This window comes from Kogia breviceps, chromosome 14 (assembly GCF_026419965.1).
Source record: "Kogia breviceps isolate mKogBre1 chromosome 14, mKogBre1 haplotype 1, whole genome shotgun sequence".
Classification (NCBI taxonomy): Eukaryota; Metazoa; Chordata; class Mammalia; order Artiodactyla; family Physeteridae; genus Kogia; species Kogia breviceps.
Genome location: NC_081323.1, coordinates 24,668,083 through 24,687,559, shown reverse-complemented (window position 1 = coordinate 24,687,559; position 19,477 = coordinate 24,668,083). Strand labels below are relative to the sequence as shown.

Sequence of the window (19,477 nt, the reverse complement as noted above, 5' to 3'; positions counted from 1 at the left end):
ATCAGTAAATGGCAAGACTAAGAAATGCCATGAAGGAAATGAACAAGAGGTCAAACTAGAGAACATCTTTAAGCTGGGTGTTCAGGGAAGGCCTTTCTGAGGAGGTGATATTTAAGCAGAGACCTGAGGCGTTAGAACAGGTGGGGGAAGAACATTCCTGGCCTTGGTCTCAGTTGTCACCATTTCTCTAATTTGATTTTTCTTCCTTTTGAAGCAGTGACAGGTCATCAAACAACACAAGTGTAGCTATAACTGCTGGTCTGGCTGAGCCAGGCAGGATTCATTTCAAACTCTGCTTCGTGCTCAGGAATCCGGTCTCTTAGGCAGGTTCTGGGGGAAGTGATGTGAAAAATACAATCACAGAATCACAGATCGGACGACGCATGGACAATTTGTCTTCCTACAGTTCAGGGAAGTCTACAGCTGAGGACTGAAGGGCTTACCATCCTCGTGTGCTCTGGTAAGACCCCTCCAGCTGTTCCGTGGAGGCTGGAACACTGATTTAGGTAAGAGTTTTCGACAGGAGAACTCTATTCAGTAGTGAGGACAAACATCCAGATCCAGATCAAATTATAAAACATTTCTCGCACCCCAAAAAGGTAAAGCTGCTTGAATTTAACCTTTTTTTTTTTAGGTGAAAGTGGCACCTCCTCCCCAGACCCTCCCTCACGGCGGCGTCTCCGCCCACTCCCAAAAGGCAGCGTGGTTCTTTGCCTTCTCTACTCAGCAGCTTCCCTTCAAAGTGAAATGCCCTGGCGCTCCGTTCCACTTCTTCTCTTCCGCATCCCTCGGGCCCCGCCCACCGCCAACTAGTTTGGGCCCCATTTCCAGGCCCCGCCCACCTCCAGCCCCCTCCCGAACCACATAGCCCTTTGGGTCACGCCTCCTTCCGGCTCCTCCCCAGAGTGGCCACCTTTGGGCCCCCTCCTCCCGGCTCAGCTTCCGGGCCCGCCTCCTTCTGTCCCGCTTCAGCCTTTCCTCCGTTTGGGGCTTCTCTTCAGCCCCGCCTCCAACACGCCCCGTTAAGGGCCCCTCCTCCCCCAACCTCGCCCGGGCCTCCCTCCACCCTTGACTCCTCCTCTGGGCAGGCCTCCCTTTAGCCCCGCCCACCTCCCTCTCCTTTCAAGCTCGTCTCTGCGAGGCCGCCAATGCCTTCCACACTTGTCTCGCGCGCCTCTCTTCACTGCATCATCACTCTCTCAGACCCGCCCCCCCTTACGTTCGGTTCCAGTGTAAACCAGTCTCTCTTCCAGCCCTAGCCCCGCCTTCTCAGGGTCCCACCTCAGTCCTTCCTCCCTGTCAGGCCCCTCCCCGACCCCTCCTTCCTCTTCTCCCCGCCGTAGCTCTGGACCTTTCCAAAGCTAGGTTGAGGGGGTAGGAAGAGCACCTGCGCCTCGGGGGCCGGGCTGTGTCACGGCGGGGCTGCGGACTCCTCGCGCTTGAGTCGCTGGGCCCGTCTCTGGAGACAGAGGCGGGGGGCAGGGGGTGGCGGGGCCAGGGCCGGAGTGGCGGGCGGGGTCGAGTTGAGGGAAGCCGCTCCGGACGCCCCCACCCCGGCGCGCCTCAGTGGTGCCGGCCAAGGGAAGGACTCGCGGCTGCGGGGCTCGTGCCGCTGTCAGTGCTGCGGGGTGCGCGAGCAGCGCGTCGCAGTGTGGGCTGAGCAGAGAGAAGCTGAGGGGGCGGTGGCGGCGGCGGCGGCTACTCCAGCGCGTGTGATCAGTTCCTCACGCTGCGGCCGGGGCCGCCTTCTTCCTCCCTCTCTCGCTCCCTTCCTTCCGCCCCCGAGTACGGCGGCACCGCCTCCTTCCGCGCCGCGCGGCTTCCTCCAGACCTCTCAGCGCGGGTGAGTGGGGGCCGCGGGCGTCTCCTTAAAGGTGCGGGAGGGGGTGCTCCTTGCTCCTTTTTGGTCACCCACCTCTTCGCGCCGGTCGCTGCCTATTTTTAGAAACTCTTTTTTTCGGCCATTCGGGGAGTCCCGGGTGCCGGAGTAACTCCCGGCCTCCTCCCCCCGCACCTTCCCTCCACCTGGGCCTGCCACCCTGGGTCCCGGCAGCCCTGGCGTTCCCTGCCCGCCTTCTCCCAGCGGGTCGGACCTGGGCCGGGAGTTGGCGGCGTGGGCCCGCGCCCGCTCGGAAGTTGGAGTCTTTTGTGTTCGCGCCCCGCCCCGCCTCGCCGGGCGAGGGGAGGAGGGGGGAGCGGAGGCCGCGCTGGGGAGGCCTCGGCGGGCCGGGCCCCGGCTCTGGCCTCGGCCCCGGGCTTCTTCCGGCTCTCCTTCTTGGGCTGGGTCTGCGGGTTCCCGGAGGCGATCAAAACTGGTCCCGCGTCGCTCCCCACGGGCCTGAGCGCTTCCTCGGCCCCTCTTTCCTGGTCCTGGGCTTGTTGCACACCTTGGGCTTATAGAGGAACAACAGCAGGCCCTCGAGCTGGGGCCGTGTTCCGCGCTTCACGCAGCCTTTTCGCCGCCGAGCCTCAGTTTGCCTTTCAGAGAACAGGGAGAAAGAAAGTCGCCTCGCAGGGTGTTTGTGGATTCAGGGAGGAAAGTAATGTGTGAGAGAAGTGTTTAATACCAACAGGTAACATTTAATAGACTTGACTCAGGAACTTCGCAAGCCTTATTTCATAGAATGCTCACGACGGCCTTCTGAGGTTATCCCTATTTACAAAAGCAGCAATCAAGCCGCAGAGAGGTTAAGTAATGTGTTCCAAATCACAGGAGCCACAGAAGTGTAAAGCCGTGGTGCTGGTACCTGTTATTTATTTCTTAGTGTGAACTTGTGTAATCTCTTAGTGCAGAACGGATTTTGAGTCACATCGTTAGTTGGGAAACCTAAGTAACTCCGTTCTCCCTGATTCCTTGCCCGTTAGAAGCTGATGGATGCAGAGGACTCCAGATCTCAAGCACAACTGAAGTTCCTTGGGGTTTTGGCTCAGGGAAGGTGTAAGTCGTTTAAAGCAGTGAGGTCCATCCGTTTTTTGTTTTTTGTGGCTTGTTCCTCCCACCAAGCCTTGCTTGTTCTCTGTAGGGTTTAGGTTTATAGCTCCTGGTTGGGGGAGGGGGAGCAGAAAGTGGTTCAAGTCAGTTGCTTCAACTCCCTGCCTTCAAATAGAGATTTATTTCTCTTATTTTCAGATAAAGCCCAGAGGGGTAAAAGTGAACTAAAATTAACTTTGGCAAGTGTTCTAGTTTTCCAGTGTGTTTGATCCCTGGTGTCTAAAGATCAGGCAGGGGAGTTCATAGGCCAGCTCTTGTGATGTCTCCTGATGCTTGCTTTAGTTCTTTGGAGTCTGGAGGTCTGCTGTACTCTCCCCTTTCCAAGATTCTGGATTTAAGAGTAGTGGTATGTAGGACCTGGAAGGGGTCTTATCTGGTCTAACTTTTTTTATCTGCCTTTTCCCTCTTTCCTGTTAACTGAACCTTGGAAAGGGGAAGTAAGTTGTCTAAATTCACAGACTGCTTTAGTGACAGAATCACAACTGGAATTCCAGTCTTCTGACTCCCAGTGCAGTAATATTTTTATTCCTACCGTACTCTGCCACCTTTTGAAAGGGCACTAAACTACTTATTCAGGTCTGAAGACCAAGAATCCCAAGTAACTTGAAATCACAAAGAAGTTGTTTAGTCCGAGCATTAAACGGAGGCCAGGTTTTGTGCACAGGAGTACCAGTTCTCATAAGTCACCACTGTTATTTTATAGTACTTTATTTATGGTTTATAGTTCTCTTTTATAACTGTTACCTGATTTCATTTCTCATCCAGTTCTGTGAGGGAGCTCTCAGAGTTTGGTTTATATCTCCTTTTTACAACTCCAATTGAGAATTGAGACATAGCAAGGTTAGGGCATTTGCCTTACTTAGATCACCGGATTAACAAGTGGTGAGTACAGGGCATCTCTCTTGGACAAAGGATTTGATTTGATGTGGCATCATGAACTCAGTCACTCATTGTGGCTCTCTGAGCCTCAGTTTCCTTATCTGTAAACTATCACAGGGTTGGGTGGGGACTATGAAAAATGGCTATGAAAGTGCATTGTAGTAGTAGGCTAACATTTATTAAGTACTTTCCATATACCAGTCACTGGATTAAGGACTTTCTGTGGAGTTATCTCATTTAGTCCTGAGAGCTACTGTATGAATTAGGTATATATATATTTTTTGCGGTACGCGGGCCTCTCACTGCTGTGGCCTCTGCGTTGTGGAGCACAGGCTCCGGACACGCAGGCTCAGCGGCCATGGCTCACGGGCCCAGCCTCTCTGCGGCATGTGGGATCCTCCCGGACCGGGGCACGAACCCATGTCCCCTGCATCGGCAGGCGGACTCTCAACCACTGCGCCACCAGGGAAGCCCAGGTATATTATTAAACTCCTTTTGCAGAAGAAGCAACAGGATTAGAGAGGTTACATGCCTTGCTCAGGATCATGTAATTGATAACTGCAGACAATATAACTTTAAAGCTGGTATGCTTTTTATTTTATTTTTTTTGTAAAAATACATGTAAGATAAAATTTACTATTTTAACTATTTTAAAATGTACAGTTCTCTGGCATTAAATATATTCACATTGTTTTGCAACCATCACTACCATCCGTGTCTAGAACTTTTTCATCTTCCTCAGCTGAAACTCTGTATGTACACTTACTTCCTCTCCTCTCCCTCCCGGCAACCATCATTCTGTTTTCTGTCCTTGTGAATTTGACTACTCTAGGTACTTCATATAAATGGAATCATACAATATTTGTCCTTTTGTGACTGGCAAAGCTGGTAACCCTCCCTTAAGCCTAAGGTGCTCTGAAAATGCAAAATGATTATTAGTTCTCATCTGCTGTAAGGTGTGGCATGCAGCTCCAGAGCAAGAACCTGGGCCTGGCGGTTAAACTCTCCGCCCCCACCCCGCCACTCTGTAGATTAAATTCTTTATCACTGAAGCCTTTTTTTGGAGATCTCTGCTTGTCCCTTCTGTATTTTCCAAAGGGAACTCCTGCTCTTGAAATAGGACTCAGAGGACTCCCCACCCTTGCTTTGTTTGCATCTTCCTTTCTGGCTGTCCTGGGTTTGGGCATATGGGACTGTAGTGATCAACAGCAGTGCTGTGACAGCAGCTTGGATCAGAACTACTCAGGACGATTAAATGGATTATCTTTATGAAATGCTCCCTCTTTGTGCCCTCCTCTTTCCATAAAGGCACACAGAGGGATTAGTTTTTGGGTTCCTAGAGGGTATTTATGGTTCCTCATTGCTTGCAAGTGGTTAAGATGGAATTAAATGCTGCATTTAGTCTTTCAAAATTCCCTTTGTTTTGACTATGTCTGTATCTTTGTGTGTTTTGGGTGGTTTGGTGGTGGGATGTGGTGTTTATGTTTGTGAAGTGTAGTTGGAATTTTGTGATGATGTCAGCAGGGGGTTGGGATGGGAGGTGTTCCAGAAATGGATAATAGGGCAACAAACACAGATCTGAGTATGTTGCACTTTCCTTAAAAATCTGATGGCCCAACATTGCCTACATATTAAAGTCTAAACCCCTGAGTGTGATAATAAGGCCAGAGTGTATTGAAATGTTTATTGGATAGAATCTTGTAGTTGAGGGACTTAATATCGTGTAGACCAGCCAGCCACCCAGCCAACATTTGAATAGGCTACCCCTTGAGATTCTGTTTCATTGGGCACCTCATTATTGGAAAGTTTTCCATTTACAGAACAGTTATTAAACATCTGCTCCGCACTGTACTAAGCTTGGAAATTTGGGTGTCTCAGGGGGAAGACAGGCAAGAAAACAGTCAGTGTGAGAAGTGTTGTGACAGGGACAAGCACCATGAGAGCACGGAGGAACGGAACTAACCCAGCCTTGGAGGGTCAGGGTAGGGGGGTTCGTTGGAGAAATTGGCTAGGCCTAGACCTCAGAGAAAAGACTAAGCTAGGAAAAGAAGAGATTTGGGGAGCTGAGGAGGAGACAGGTAAGACTGTTCTAGGCAGAAGGGAATAGCAAGTCTAGAGATGGTGGTGGTAACAGGTGAGACTTTTGGCCATTTACTATATCTACCAGATGCCATTTTAAGCATTTAGCATGTGTTAACTCATTTCTTTCCATAACCATCTTGAGAGGTACATACTGTTATAATTCCCATTCTGTAGGTGAGGAAACAAACCCAGAGGGGTTAAGTAAGTTTCTCAAGATTTCTGGGTGGAGCATGAAGCATGAGATGGGTGGATGTAGCAACAGGTGAGACTGGCAAGGTGGGCAGAGCAGAGGCCAAGTCATGAAAGGGCCGTATTGCCCAGGTTGAAGAGTTTGGACTTCATTTTGGTGAGGGGACCATGATCCTGTATGCATTTTAGAAGGATATCAGTGGCTCTTTGGGCAGTGGATTGGAGGGCTAGAGCACCATGGGCAAAGAGACCAGTTAGGAAGCTTTTGCAGTGATGCAGGCAAGAGGTGATGGTGTTTCCAATGAAGGGTGTGTGTGTGTGTGTGTGTGTGTGTGTGTGTGTGTGTATAGAAAAGAAGATGGAATTGAGTTGTGATTGTTGGTGTGGAGGAAAGAAGATGGAATTGAGTTGTGATTGTTGGTGTGGAGGATAAGGAAGAAATCAAGGAAGACTTCTAGATTTCTACCTGGTGCAGTTGTATAGATGGGGATGCAGTTTATTGAGGTGAGGACACAGGAGAAGAAGGTGGGGGGAAGATTTCTCATGCAGGGTCTTATTACATCGGCTTTCATTTACCTTCATCCAGTTATTGATCATAGTTCTCCAAGGGGAGGGGAGGGGAAACAGGGGTGAGGGAGAGTATGGCACAGCAAATTTGATAACTATCCCTGGCTAAACTGTTGTAGACACTAGTTTTGGAAAGGAGGAAATAATTAGAACCTAGACATTCCAGACCTTGCACAGCTCTGAAGACTGCTTATGTTAAAGCCAAGGAAAGCTTATGTTTTCTCCAGACAACATTCTTTGGCATTGCTCTCCCCATGTGCTAGTGTCCCTCTCTAATTCACCTCTGCTTACTCTGCTAGGCACTGGGAAAGCAAAGATGAATAAAACATAGCTTGAGAAGCTTGCATTCAAAAGGGCAGCAGATCTCAGTAGCTTAGATACTGTAGTGGAGGGGAGAGAGTGGAGTGGGACAGGATGAGGAGGGACTAAGAAGGATTCTTATTAGGGGCAGGAGTCAGGAGACTGCTCTGTGTGCCAGTCTCTTCCTCAGGTGGCAAAAGTCTACACTTACTCAAAGGGCCAGGTTTATTCATTTGAATAATGATGAAAAATAATGACTAGATGACCCCCCGGGTCCCTTCTAGCAATAACATTTCATGATTCTAGATGATGATTCAGACAGTATATCTCTTGGAGAGGTATTTTCTTTCTTCCTTTCTCTTCCCTCCTGCTTCCTCTTTCTCCCCTTTCTTCCTTAGGCAGTAGTAGGGATGTTGGGGTGGAGATAGGGTTTTCACATGAGTGTCTATTAAAAACCTAGTTTTATTCAGTTTTAGCTTTATGTATAAAATGTACAACTGGAGGAGAGACGATGGCAGTAGTAATGTTAGCTTGCTGTCCTACAACTGACCCCTGGGTACTGTAAGGAAAGCTTCAGACCTCTGATGGATGCAGCTCACAGACTCTCAGGACTAGAGGGAAAAGGGGCAGTGGGATAAATTGGGAGCCTAGTCATGAGCCTGAGGATATTTGGTCTGGTCTCTGCTACTAATAATTCAGTGTATGGGCTTGGCCAAGCCCCTTTCCTTCTCTGGCCCTGTTGCTTCATAAAATAATCAGGGGGCCAAAGGGTGAACCCTGGGGACAGAAAAAGGATTGGAAGTTCCTCTCTAATGAGGAATAATTATCGAATAACTAGAGACAGGCATCTACCCAAGTATTGCTAGTGTTCTCTTCTGACTGTTTCTACAGCCCTTCTTTTTTCCTCAGTCTTTCTGTCACTTCATAATGGCCTCCATATGAATAAATCTGCTGTGCCTCTTGGGAGGAGGGGAGGAAGGTTGGGATATTATCTCTAGGTTCTGGTCTACATCCCCAGCGAGCCATTCAGGCTGCCTATTGCCCCCTGCTTTCTATGCTGGGGTAGGGATCAGGAGTTTTTGGTTCAATACTCAGGTTTTCTTAGGCTCAGACACATGTATTTGGAGTGCTCCACTGACTAAAGTGCCAATCTGGCCATCCTCCCAACATGCCCAGTGCAGTTCCACTGGGGTGGGGGGGGGAATAGCATTCAGTGGGCCTTTGATGCTTGCCAAACTCATGTTAATTGTAATTACCTAATACTTCCTGGGATCTCAGTCTTCCCGTCTGTAAAACAAGGGGGTTGGGCTGATGTCTGGTTTTATGGAAGTGGCTTGAGAATTCATTTCTGGAAGAAGAAGGGGCTTTGTTAGAGTATTGAGAGTATCTCACAGGGTTAAATTCTGGGTTCGAAGATACCTTTCAGTATATAAAGAGATGGCTATTGCTTTTTAGAGTGGACAGATTGCTGAAAAATTGCTTGTGAGATGAATTTACCAAATTGTCTACTGAGTTCCATTATAAACTTGGAGCTGTTGTCCCATGGGACAAACTTGGAGTCCAAGACTAAAAAGTTATATTTAAATATGTAGCAAACTGTTTAAAATCATAGGATAAAAGGAAAATTAAAAAAACACTATAAGATTCCCAAACACCACTAGGACTGGAAAAGCACTAGACCAGAAATTTGCATTTCCTTAGAGCTTTGGCTTTATGAGGTAGATAACCTCTGCTGTGGTTACCTGGCCCTTGAAATGCCATCTGTAGAGACTGAAGAGTTCTGTTTATTTGTCAAGGTAAGAATCATTGTCTTATTCCAAGTAAGTATTCTCATTTACAAGGTCTTATTTACAAGGTCAGATTTACAACTTGGTCAACCTATTGTTGGCCAGATTTTCTTCATTCCAGAGGCATTTATCTGGTATTTAGCTATCTCCTGTTTGTTTTATTAAGGATTTCACTAAGCCTAGTTAACGGTAGTGTTTGCATGGTGTCTGTTGATCTGTTTGTCTAGTTTCCTTTGTAATTCTTTGTGCTAGTGAAAGCAGGCTGAGCAGTAGATTTAAAAGAATCATTTCCATAACTCATTATAGGTCTGGGTTTCCTTTCTGGAAGGTATGATCATGCTACACTGAGAAGTCAAGTGTTTGCTGCTTACACAGACCGTGTTAAGCCTTTGGGACTTTGTTCTTCCAGATAGTTGTAAGCTGGCACTGAGGAATGGTGCTCTCAATATAATGATGCTAGCTGTGCCTGAATCAGTTGAACACAAGAATAACTTTTCTTCATATTTTAAAGACTCACCCTAAATTGATTTTTCACACCAATTAAAGTTAACTCTTACTAAAATTAGGGTGTTAGGTAGCCTTACCATGCTAAGTAGGTTACCTAGCTGCTGTAGTAAGATTATGCTTAGAAGTCCAACTGCTTTCCATCCCTAAGTTCAACTATTTGTTCTAGGAATTTGGAGTACCTACTATGTGTTCTCCCTATGGAGAACATAAAAACCAAACAATACATGATTCCTGCCCTCAGATTACATTCAGTCTGGAGAGAGAGACAGATAAGTACAACAGGTCCTAGCTTATTCTTACCCGTGCTTCCTTGGCCTGGATATTTTGGTAGAGGGTTCAGACTGGAAATAGCAGAAAGGAGACCTATTTGAGTATCTGACTTCCAGTGTTTCAGTTTGGTTTTGGCCTTCCCTCCTTCTCTTCCTTTCTTCTGCCTGTTATCTAGATTTTCTTCTCTATTGCTGAGGTGTCCAGCAGCCAGTGTGTAAAGTCAAGAACCTTAGGGTAGGGGACAACATTGTCCTTCAGGTTTGGGTGTCCAGACATATCTGCCTAGTGCTTTCCCTATTCTTCTCACATCAGTTCTTTGGCTGGTTTCCAGAGAAAGAGTTGATATTGTCTAGCTTCTTATTTAGGAATGAAGAAAATTGTTTCATATTGAATTAAGTTTTATACTCAGATTTGAAATAAAAGAGCTGTTTTGCTTGCAAAAGGAATTATTTAAGGTGTGGTTTCTGGCATTTTTTTGGCTGTGCCGCACAGCCTGTGGGATCTTAGTTCCCCAAGCAGTTATTGAACCCGGGCCCTCAGCAGTGAGAGCACGGAGTCCTAACCACTGGACCGCCAGGGATTTCCCATTTGATCAGTTTTTGACTTAACTAATTATGACTAAACTCTGGTTCTTGAAGCCCATTGCTGCTATCTCTGCCAGCCTTCTTTGAACACTTTGCAGCATGGAGCCCTAGGAAATGGAGGGAACGTTGAGGTTACCCTGTCTTGAAGGGCTCTTCCTCTTCCGTTGTCCCTATTCTCAAAAAAAAAAAGTGTTATTTGGGATGCTGTGTTGTGTTCATGATTTCTTCCAACAATTTTGCATTGCCTGGGAGGTATAGAAGAAGAGGAAATATGCCTGTGTTCATCCTCAAAGGTTGGGGACAATATTGAAATCAATTTGGCCAAATTGTATGGAGCCCACTGAATTCTCCCTTGGTGCTGTGAGGGATGAAAATGTGTAAAGCATACTCTTGTCTTCAGGGAACCTGTGGTCTCTTTGGGGGAGATAAGGTAATCATGAAGTTGTAGCTGATAATAAGGCAGTTTGGTGTAGAGAGCTTGGTTTGGAAGACTAAGGTCTTACTCTTGTTCCCTGGAACTAATTTGGCCAGGAAAACTGGAATAAGTCATTTTCCCCTCTCTGAACCTCCATATTCTCATCAATAAAATGGAATTAATAATCTGTATCTTGCAATCCTCACAGTGTTATTCTGAGGAACAAGTTAGATGTTACTAAAAGTGCATTATAAAACCAGATGATGCAATTTATATGTGAAGAATTCATGAGTCATTTGTCAGAGGTAATAGGTAAATAGCAGAGTTTTCTATAGAAGGGGAGATCTCTTTGGGCTGGGGTGTTCAGGAAGAGTGGTCTGGACCAGTCTTGGGATTGGGAGAAAGAATGCTAGAAGCATTTAGACAGAGGCAATGATGGAGCAAAGGACTATAGGCAGAACTGTTAAGGGGCAGCAGTGAGTGTTTTAGCGTTAGTAGTTACTGACAAACAGTTTTCAGAAGCATACCAGATCAAACTCTCATCAGCTGTGTATGAGAGAATTCCTGTTGCTCCATGTCCTTGTCAGCAGTTAGCATTATCTTTTTGTTTTATGTTATTCTTGTTGGAGTGTAGTTATAGAAGTGAATTGTAAGAACCACGATAGGAACTCTCAGGTAGTAGTACCATACAGGGGTAAAGTGATTGGTAAGTTCAGAGGAGGGAGAGATTGCTTCATTTGTGGGTGTGTGGTGCCCAGGGAACACCTATGGAGGAGTGAGCATTTGAGCTGGGCCTTGTAGGATAAGGATAGTGACCATGTATTATCTAGGACCATCCCAATGTCTAATACTGTTTTGCTGTGCTTATAAATTACGAAACACCAATATTTCTATGTCTGGGCCAAATCTCCCAGACTACCCAGAAGCAGCGCCCAGATATCTTTTCTCAGTTGCAGTGCTTCTCTCTCCTCCCCCTTTGTTTCCAGGAAGTATGATCACAGGAGATTTAGGCTCCAGAGATGGAGAGAGGACATTCTGTGCAATGGGAACAACTTGAGCAGAAACACAGATGAGCAACTAGATCAAGTGGCATCCATATTCCAGCTAATGAGCAGAGTGGGGAGGACATGTCCCATAATTTGGGGGTTGGTGATACCTTCTCATAGTCTCCTGGAGCAGGTGGAAAAGGTAATAATGTTCCCAAGCCAATTTGTATTTAAATTGATAGAAGGATGAGAATGACCTCTTTGCCTATAATTATATCATTTCGGGGAAGAAATTAATCCAGCAAACAGTCACACTTGAAGTATGTCAAAAGAGAGTTTGTCTTCTCTTAAAATGGAGGGGGAGGAAGGGGAACGCCAGGACCTAAAGAGCTTAGTCTCTCAGCACTCATCTATTACTTGTATATTTGCTCGGAAAAATTACCATTTCTTTGTCAGCTTTTATCCTGCCTGGTGGACCCTAGCTGGGTGTTTATTTTCTGTAGTTTTACCAAATCACTTTGAAGGCTGGTGTGAACATTGATCATGTCTTAGAGTCTTTCTTCTTTGTTCTGTCAGCAAATACTAGAAAATTTACCTTAAATTACCTGTTTTTGGGAAACAAGGTGGCCCTACCTGCTCCCAGAGAGGCATGTTAAACATTAGTCAGCTCCTGATCCTGTGTTAGGTCCTGGGGTATTTGTCAGGGGACACTGGGGGTGTTAGAGCTGCCAGTGGGGACATTGACCAGAGGGTATCTAGGCCTTCTGTCAAGGAGACTTGTCAAGTACTTGATTAAAAATCTGACCTGGATTCTAGACCTAACTCTGCCATTTATATTAATAAAAGCTGCCATGGGACTTCCCTGATGGTGCAGTGGTTAAGAATCTGCCTGCCAATGCAGGGGACACGGGTTCAAGCCCTGGTCTGGGAAGATCCCACATGCTGCGGAGCAACTAAGCCCATGTGCCACAACTACTGAGCCTATGCTCTAGAGCTTGCGAGCCACGACTGCTGAGCCTGTGTGCCACAACTACTGAAGCCCGTGTGCCTAGAGCCTGTGCTCCATAACAAGAGAAGCGACCACAATGAGGAGCCTGTGCACTGCTACAAAGAGTAGCCCCCGCTCACCACAACTGGAGGAAGCCCTCACACAGCAACAGAGACTCAACGCAGGCAAAAAGAAACAAAACAAAAAAACTGCCATGACTTGGGTGCCCACTGTGTTGAGATATTATATTGGTACCTTGTGTTCATACTAATAGAGCTGATATTTACTGACAGTTACTATGTGCTGAGAGCCCTTTGTGTTTGTGTGTGTGTGTGTGTGTGTGTGTGTATGTAATCTTTATAATATAAATTTATAGATAATCTTAAGGCATATCTTATATGTAAAATTAATGTATAAGGCCTTCCCTGGCGGTGCAGTGGTTGAGAGTCTGCCTGCCAATGCAGGGGACATGGGTTCGTGCCCCGGTCCGGGAAGTTCCCACATGCTGCAGAGCGGCTGGGCCTGTGAGCCATGGCTGTTGAACCTGCACATCCGGAGCCTGTGCTCCGCAATGGGAGAGGCCACAACAGTGAGAGGCCTGTGTACCGCAAAAAAAAATTAATGTATAAGACATAGACATATTTCATATAAATTTTCAACATATTGTATATGTTGTATATACATATACAATTGTATATATTGTATATAATTTGTATATATTGTATATAATTTAAATATAATATGCCTATGTATATTAAAAATCATTCTCACCTCAACTGTAAGAAGTAGGTTCTGTTGTTCCACATCATATAGGTAAGAAACTGAGATACCAATAGGTTAAGAAATATGCCCACTGTCACACTGCTGGTAAATGGAGTTGCCAGGATTTAAACCTAACCAAATCTTCTTTTTTAATATGGAAAATTTCAAACATATACAAAGTAGACAGAATAGGTTAATGAAGCATGATGTACCCATCATTCAGCTTCAGTCGTTATCTATTCATGGCCAATCTTATTTCATTTATACCCTTACATACTTCTCATCCTGTGCTTTGAAACATGGATATTATATTTTGTCCTTAAGTATTTCACAATGTATTTTTAAAAAATTTTTAAACATTTTTTATTGTTGTAAAGTATATGTAATATAAAAGTTACCATTTTAGTCATATAGTTCAGTGGCATTCAGTATGTTCACATCATTGTGCAACCATCACCACTCTAGATACTTCTTTTGTTCGGTCTCAGTTGTTCCGCAGTATGTGGGATCTTCCTGGACCAGGGCTCGAACCCATGTCCCCTGCATTGGCAGGTGGATTCTTAACCACTGCGCCACCAGGGAAGTCCCACAATATATTTCTAAAAGATGATTTTAAAAAACACAACCATTATCACGTAACAAAATTTAACAATCCTTAATACCATCAAAATCCAGATTGTGTTCAAATTTCCCATTATCTTATAAATGTCACAATCTTATTTTTACAGTTTGATTTAGGATTTACATAAGGTGCATACATTGTAATTGGTTGTTATGTCTTTTAAGTCTTTTTAAATTATAAGTTCACCTTTTTCCCCTTTTATTTGTTGAAATTTCCTGTAGAAATTTGCTCATTGCAGATCTGTGGTGTGTTTAATATGTTTCTCTGTCCTTTGTATTTCCTGTAAATTTGTGGTTGTATGTAGAGGGCAATATCTCTTAATCCTCATAGCAGCCCTACAAAAATATGTATTCTTATTTTGCAGATGAGAAAACAGAGTGAGAAAGGTTGGGTAACTTGCCCAGGGCCTCACAACAACCTTGGATTTGAACAGACCTTCTTGCCTTCAAAACCTATGCTCTTTTCTTTTCACCGTTCAGCCATTCTGTGAACTTGAGCAAATCATTTTCAGTTCTCTGGGCCTTAGTTTCTTTGTGTGCATTGAGAGCTCTTACAGAAGTCGTGTTTTGTGTCCCTGTGACCACTTTAGTGCCCACCATTTGACGGCATGATACTAGATGCTGTGGGTGATACTCATATGAATAAGACTGTTTTCAAGGAACACGTAGTCAGCCAGGGACTGAGGACCATACCCTGTTTCAGACATGGAGCCTGTTTTGGCCATTGTGGGGCTATAGGATCCTTAATCCCCCATAGGATTCCTAACTAACCTCCCTACATCCTGTCTTGCCCTCTTTCAAGCCATGCTCCTCTCTGCTGCCAGTTGCCTTTTCCTAAAAACCATTTTTGTTGTGTTCTCCCTGCTTATAAATCCAGCTTGAGGGATCTGGTAAATAAAAGTTTTTCCAGCAATAAACCTTCCTTCCTTGGATTGAGTTACTATTTCAAGGGCAGCTAGTCTTTTTTCTTTTCTGTTTGACAAAGGTGTTATTGCTTTTGTGGAAATGGAATCTGGAGATGATAGAATAATGATGGATTGAAGCATGGGGAATGCCATCTTGATTCAGGGGAGTGCATACATTTAGCATTGTGCTGTTTACTCCCAAGTAAACAGTACTTGGGAGTAATGGGGCAATTGTGCTGTTTTGCAAAGAAAAGGAACTTTTAGTTGTGGAGTCCAGGGAGAAGAATCTTAAAGGTATCCTTTTGAGATACCTTCATCTTATTGCTGAACCTTCATCTTATTGGCTAACCAAGCCATTAAAATGAATGTGTTATATAGGAGTAGAGTCAAGCAGAGCAGTGTTTTCGGTCTGTAGTAATTTGGGTGGTAGACAGGTGGCATTGGGGTCCAGGTTGACGTACAACTGATACAGGTAGTGAAGTCAAAAGTCAGGAGAAGTCAAGTTTAGGGCATTTGTATCACTGGAGTGCCTTGCATATAATAGTTACCTAATATCTTTTTAAAGTCTTAAAAAAAAGTACTTTGACAGTGGATCAAGCCAGAGGAGAAGGCTATGAAATTATGGATTCTAAAGCTCAGGAACCAAGTGATCTAGGACCCTGGATAGCTCCTTGGAAAAGCAGTGTCTCTGACAAAAGTTGGACTCTTAAGTCCTTTCTGTTCCAGATCTTTTCAGAGGATCTTGCACTCTGGATCAGAGGTTGCAGACTGGCAGGTCTTGGATTGTGTCTAGCCTGAAGTGTATTTATTTTGAGTTGGACCCCAGCCTGGGAAGATTAGGGTTTTCAGTGGAGATACCATGTATGAGATCAGAGGCCTGGGCATGTGGGCTATGAGGGTGAGTGATTTCTCCTGAAGAGGGAGTAGGAGTTTTGAGGAAGAAGAAGGGGTTGTATCCTGATGCTGACCAGGAGCATTTTCCTATTCACAGGAGTGGAAATAGTCCCCAGTTATTCTACAGGCTTCACTCCTTGAGCCTGCCACCAGGGACTCTTTGTATCATAATTGGCACCAGGCCAATTTGGCAAAATGCTTGAGTTTACAGAATCATGTTTTTCATTTCTCTCCCTCATTCCACATGCTACTTCCTTATTGGCTGACTCTTCTAGATAGGACATATTTATTCTCAAGTTTGTCAAAGCCCACACCATTTCCTGTTGTTTCTTTGCTACCCAAGCCCAGTGTCCGTTGCCATTTATCACCAGGCTAGCACTTTTTTCTTTGAAACATTTGGTCAGCTGTACTTATTTTTGCTACCTGCTTGGTCCCTCTGGGCCAACTCAGCACTAGATGGAACTCTAATATTGAAGGGACTTAATCCAGTTACAGTGCTCTTCGTCCCTGGGACTAGATGAATTATCTTATTTTTACCTGGAGCTTTTGGTGCCTCTGTTGCCTAGAAAGTCTGTCTCCTGGCTTGTCTTAGGACTTCATAAGGACAGCAAAGTAGTCAAGTCTCAGTGAACCTTGTCCTTGTAAAATTGGCATTTTTTGCATCTAACAACTCACAGGGTGGGGTGAAGTCTGCAGTCTCATGGAAGAAACCACAATATCTAATATAAATCAAAACTGTTATAAGTTAGTAACCGGTCTTTTTTTCCCCCTAGCTGCAGTGAGAACAGCTCCTGTGTGTTGAAAGTGGGTGGCTTTCTGAGTAAGTGACTGTTCTTGCTGCCTGTTCCCTTTGGCTTCTTGTAATTACTGTAACATCATCCAGTATATGGAGCCACCATGGTAATTTCCGTGACAGCTGATCATGATTTCCCAGATAAAGGGATGAAGCTAGTAAGTGTTAGGAACTTGAAAAGGGTATTGAGCTAAGTTCTTGTGATACTAGTAGAATTTGGAGCTGGGAATGACTTTTCAGCAGCAACTTCCTAATTAAACCTTCCCCATTTATAGACAAGGAAACAGAAGTCTAGAGAGGTTAAACAACTTGCCTGAGGTGTCCCTAGGTTGTGGAATACACTTGAGATCCTCAGTCTAGTGTTTCTTTGTGCCTTCTGTTCTGTATGGCTTCTTTCCATTATGTCCCACTGGACCATGAGCTCCACCAAGGCAGTATCCACATCTGTCTTGTTAATTAATGTTTTCCCAGCACTTACCATAGGACCTAAGTATTTTTTGAGTGAACGGATAAACTATGTTGGAGTTCTCAGACTGGGACACATGAAATCACAAAATAAACCATATGCCTTCCTGAAGTGTACTCAAATCTTTTTTTTGTAGTTGGATTAGTTTAAATACTATTACTAGTAGGTTAAAAGTTTACTCTTACATTAAGTCATGTTATGGAATGGATAATAAGTTAGCATAAATTTTTTAGATAAAATGAGAAGGCATCAAATAAATTACAGGATTATAATAGGCCCTTTGGCCTTTACCCCAGAGGGTCTAGTGTTGCCAGATCTCTGATATATTTAAGAGAAGCTAGAAATCTAATTAGAATAAAGAGGTCTGATTTTAAATGTTGGCAGTTAACTCAGGTTTGTTTGTTTGTTTGTTTTTTAAACAAATATGTGGGTCAGACAAAACACATCCTTGGGCCTAAGCATCCGTTTGTGACCTATGAGATAAACAGGTCTGGGCAAGAACAAGACTTTGGACAGAGCCAAATGGATGATAGTGTCAGGGATGGCTTCCATTCTGAGTCTGGCTTCTTGGCTTCAAACTGGCCATAGATCGGAGTGGAAAGAATGAAGTTAAGACTTGATAGGTTAGGAAATTTCCCACATTAAATATCATTCTTTGTGGGTAGCAGCTTCTGTAATATCTTAGCCCTTAGAGAGCATCACATTTACCCCCCTTGTTTTGCAGATTGAAATAAAGTCCAGAGAAGGTAACAGAGTTTTCCTCTAGGATCCTAAGCAGCAGCCTTAGGTCTTGGGCAGGCCCCTGCTTCAAACTCTAGACCTTTGTTTGGTGCTCCTGCCTCATGCTCTTAGGGCATGGGGCTAGGGGCTTCTGGCATACTTTGGGATGGTTGGTAGAGCTGGGCAAACTCCACTTCTTAGTACAGCCCTGTCATCCTAAGCAAAGGGAGTGTTGAGGTGGCAGTAATATGCTCAGCCTCATCTTGGTGCAAAGGGTCTATTTCTGTGACTAGCATCATATTGACCTTATTTTTTCTACCTAGAAAGATGTAGAGGACAGCTCAGCAACAAAGAGCCTCAGTGCCAAGATAGATCTGTTCCCTCCTGTGACTTCCTTACCTCTTCTCTTCCTCTTCTTTTTCTTCTCTTTCAGCTCCTTCTTCCTTGAACCCTGCTACCTCCCTCTGCACCCCCACCCCCATCCTTTCTTTTTCTCTCACTGTTGCCCTTCTCCATCGAAATTCTTGTGATGCCACTGCAGTAGGCAGAGCCTGGGATTGGACCTGTTTTCCAGGAGTTTTGAGAGGACTTGCTCTAAAGTAGGGCAACTAAATAAAGGAGATTATATGTATTTAAAATGTCCCTTCTCCTTCCCCACCTCCACCCCAGGTTGGAAAGGATAAAATCTCAACTATGGACTTGACTATAAGGCTCATATAGTCTGGTGCCACCTCACTTTGCTGCCTTCTGTCAGCAGCACAGTGTTGAACACCCACTGTTCCCTGTGCTCCTGTTCAGTAGAATGACTTTGTTTTGACTATTCCCTCTGAGTAGAAACTCTTTCGGCTCCTTGTTGTCTTTACCTGACAAACTCCTACTCATCTTTTCATACCAGTTCAAATGCTGCCTCCTCAGTGAAGCTTTCCCTGATCACTCCATGAGCAGAATCAATTTTGATCTTCTTTCTACTTTGCTTCTACTTCTATAGTTGTACTCTGGTGCTATATCACACCTGAATCTGCTTTCATTCCTGAAATTGAGACCTTATGAGCCAAGAGACAGTGTGCTGTTTATCTCTATTTCCCGTGTGTCTCTGTAACAGGCCTGGCACAAATAGTACTTGCAGAATGAATGGCAGAAATATATGTACATAGATACCTGTAGTATTTGGTTGAGCGATAAACATTATAGGTGCAATATGATAAAGTGCTCTGGCAGTTTATGGAAGTTCTTGAGAGATAACTTCTGAGAGAAAACTTGGAAGATTCTAGAAGCTGCTATCATTTGAATATTTCTTTTGAGATTTAGGGGAAGTTCAGTTGGCAAAGATGGTGGGAAGAACATTCCAGGTGGAGGGAATGGTTAGAGTAAAAACAATGAGAAAGTACAGAGGTCAGGCCCCACCTACTAATTTACTCTTGCCCTAAGCTAGAATTCTTTCTAGAATGTGTGCTATCCTGTCTTTTTTTTTTTTTTTTTTGCCGTACGAGGACCTCTCACTGTTGTGGCCTCTCCCGTTGCGGAGCACAGGCTCCAGACGCTCAGGCTCAGCGGCCATGGCTCACGGGCCCAGCCGCTCCGCGGCATGTGGGATCTTCCTGGACTGGGGCACGAACCCGTGTCCCCTGCATCGGCAGGCGGACTCTCAACCACTGCGCCACCAGGGAAGCCCTCTCCTGTCTTTTCTACCTTTTTTTCTTTCTGTTCTTTCCTTCCCTTCTCCCTCTCTCGTGACCCACTTGTCTTTTACTTTTGATTTCTTCTCAGTCC

General features: G+C 44.9%; 1 protein-coding gene across 6 annotated transcripts in view; it reads left to right on the top strand.

Annotated features, from left to right (window-relative positions):
• Window positions 1-1,557: 1,557 nt before the first annotated feature.
• The window catches only part of RALY (RALY heterogeneous nuclear ribonucleoprotein), an 83,382-nt gene continuing 65,462 nt past the window's right edge, over window positions 1,558-19,477 (top strand). For 3 of the 6 annotated variants that reach the window (XM_067013300.1, XM_067013298.1, XM_059039083.2), the window contains exon 1: window positions 1,568-1,843. The gene's annotated coding sequence lies outside the window, so the exon portion shown is untranslated. Of the gene's footprint in view, window positions 1,844-19,477 lie in introns of all 6 variants that reach the window. The other 3 variants (XM_067013299.1, XM_067013296.1, XM_067013295.1) reach the window with 3 other exon arrangements.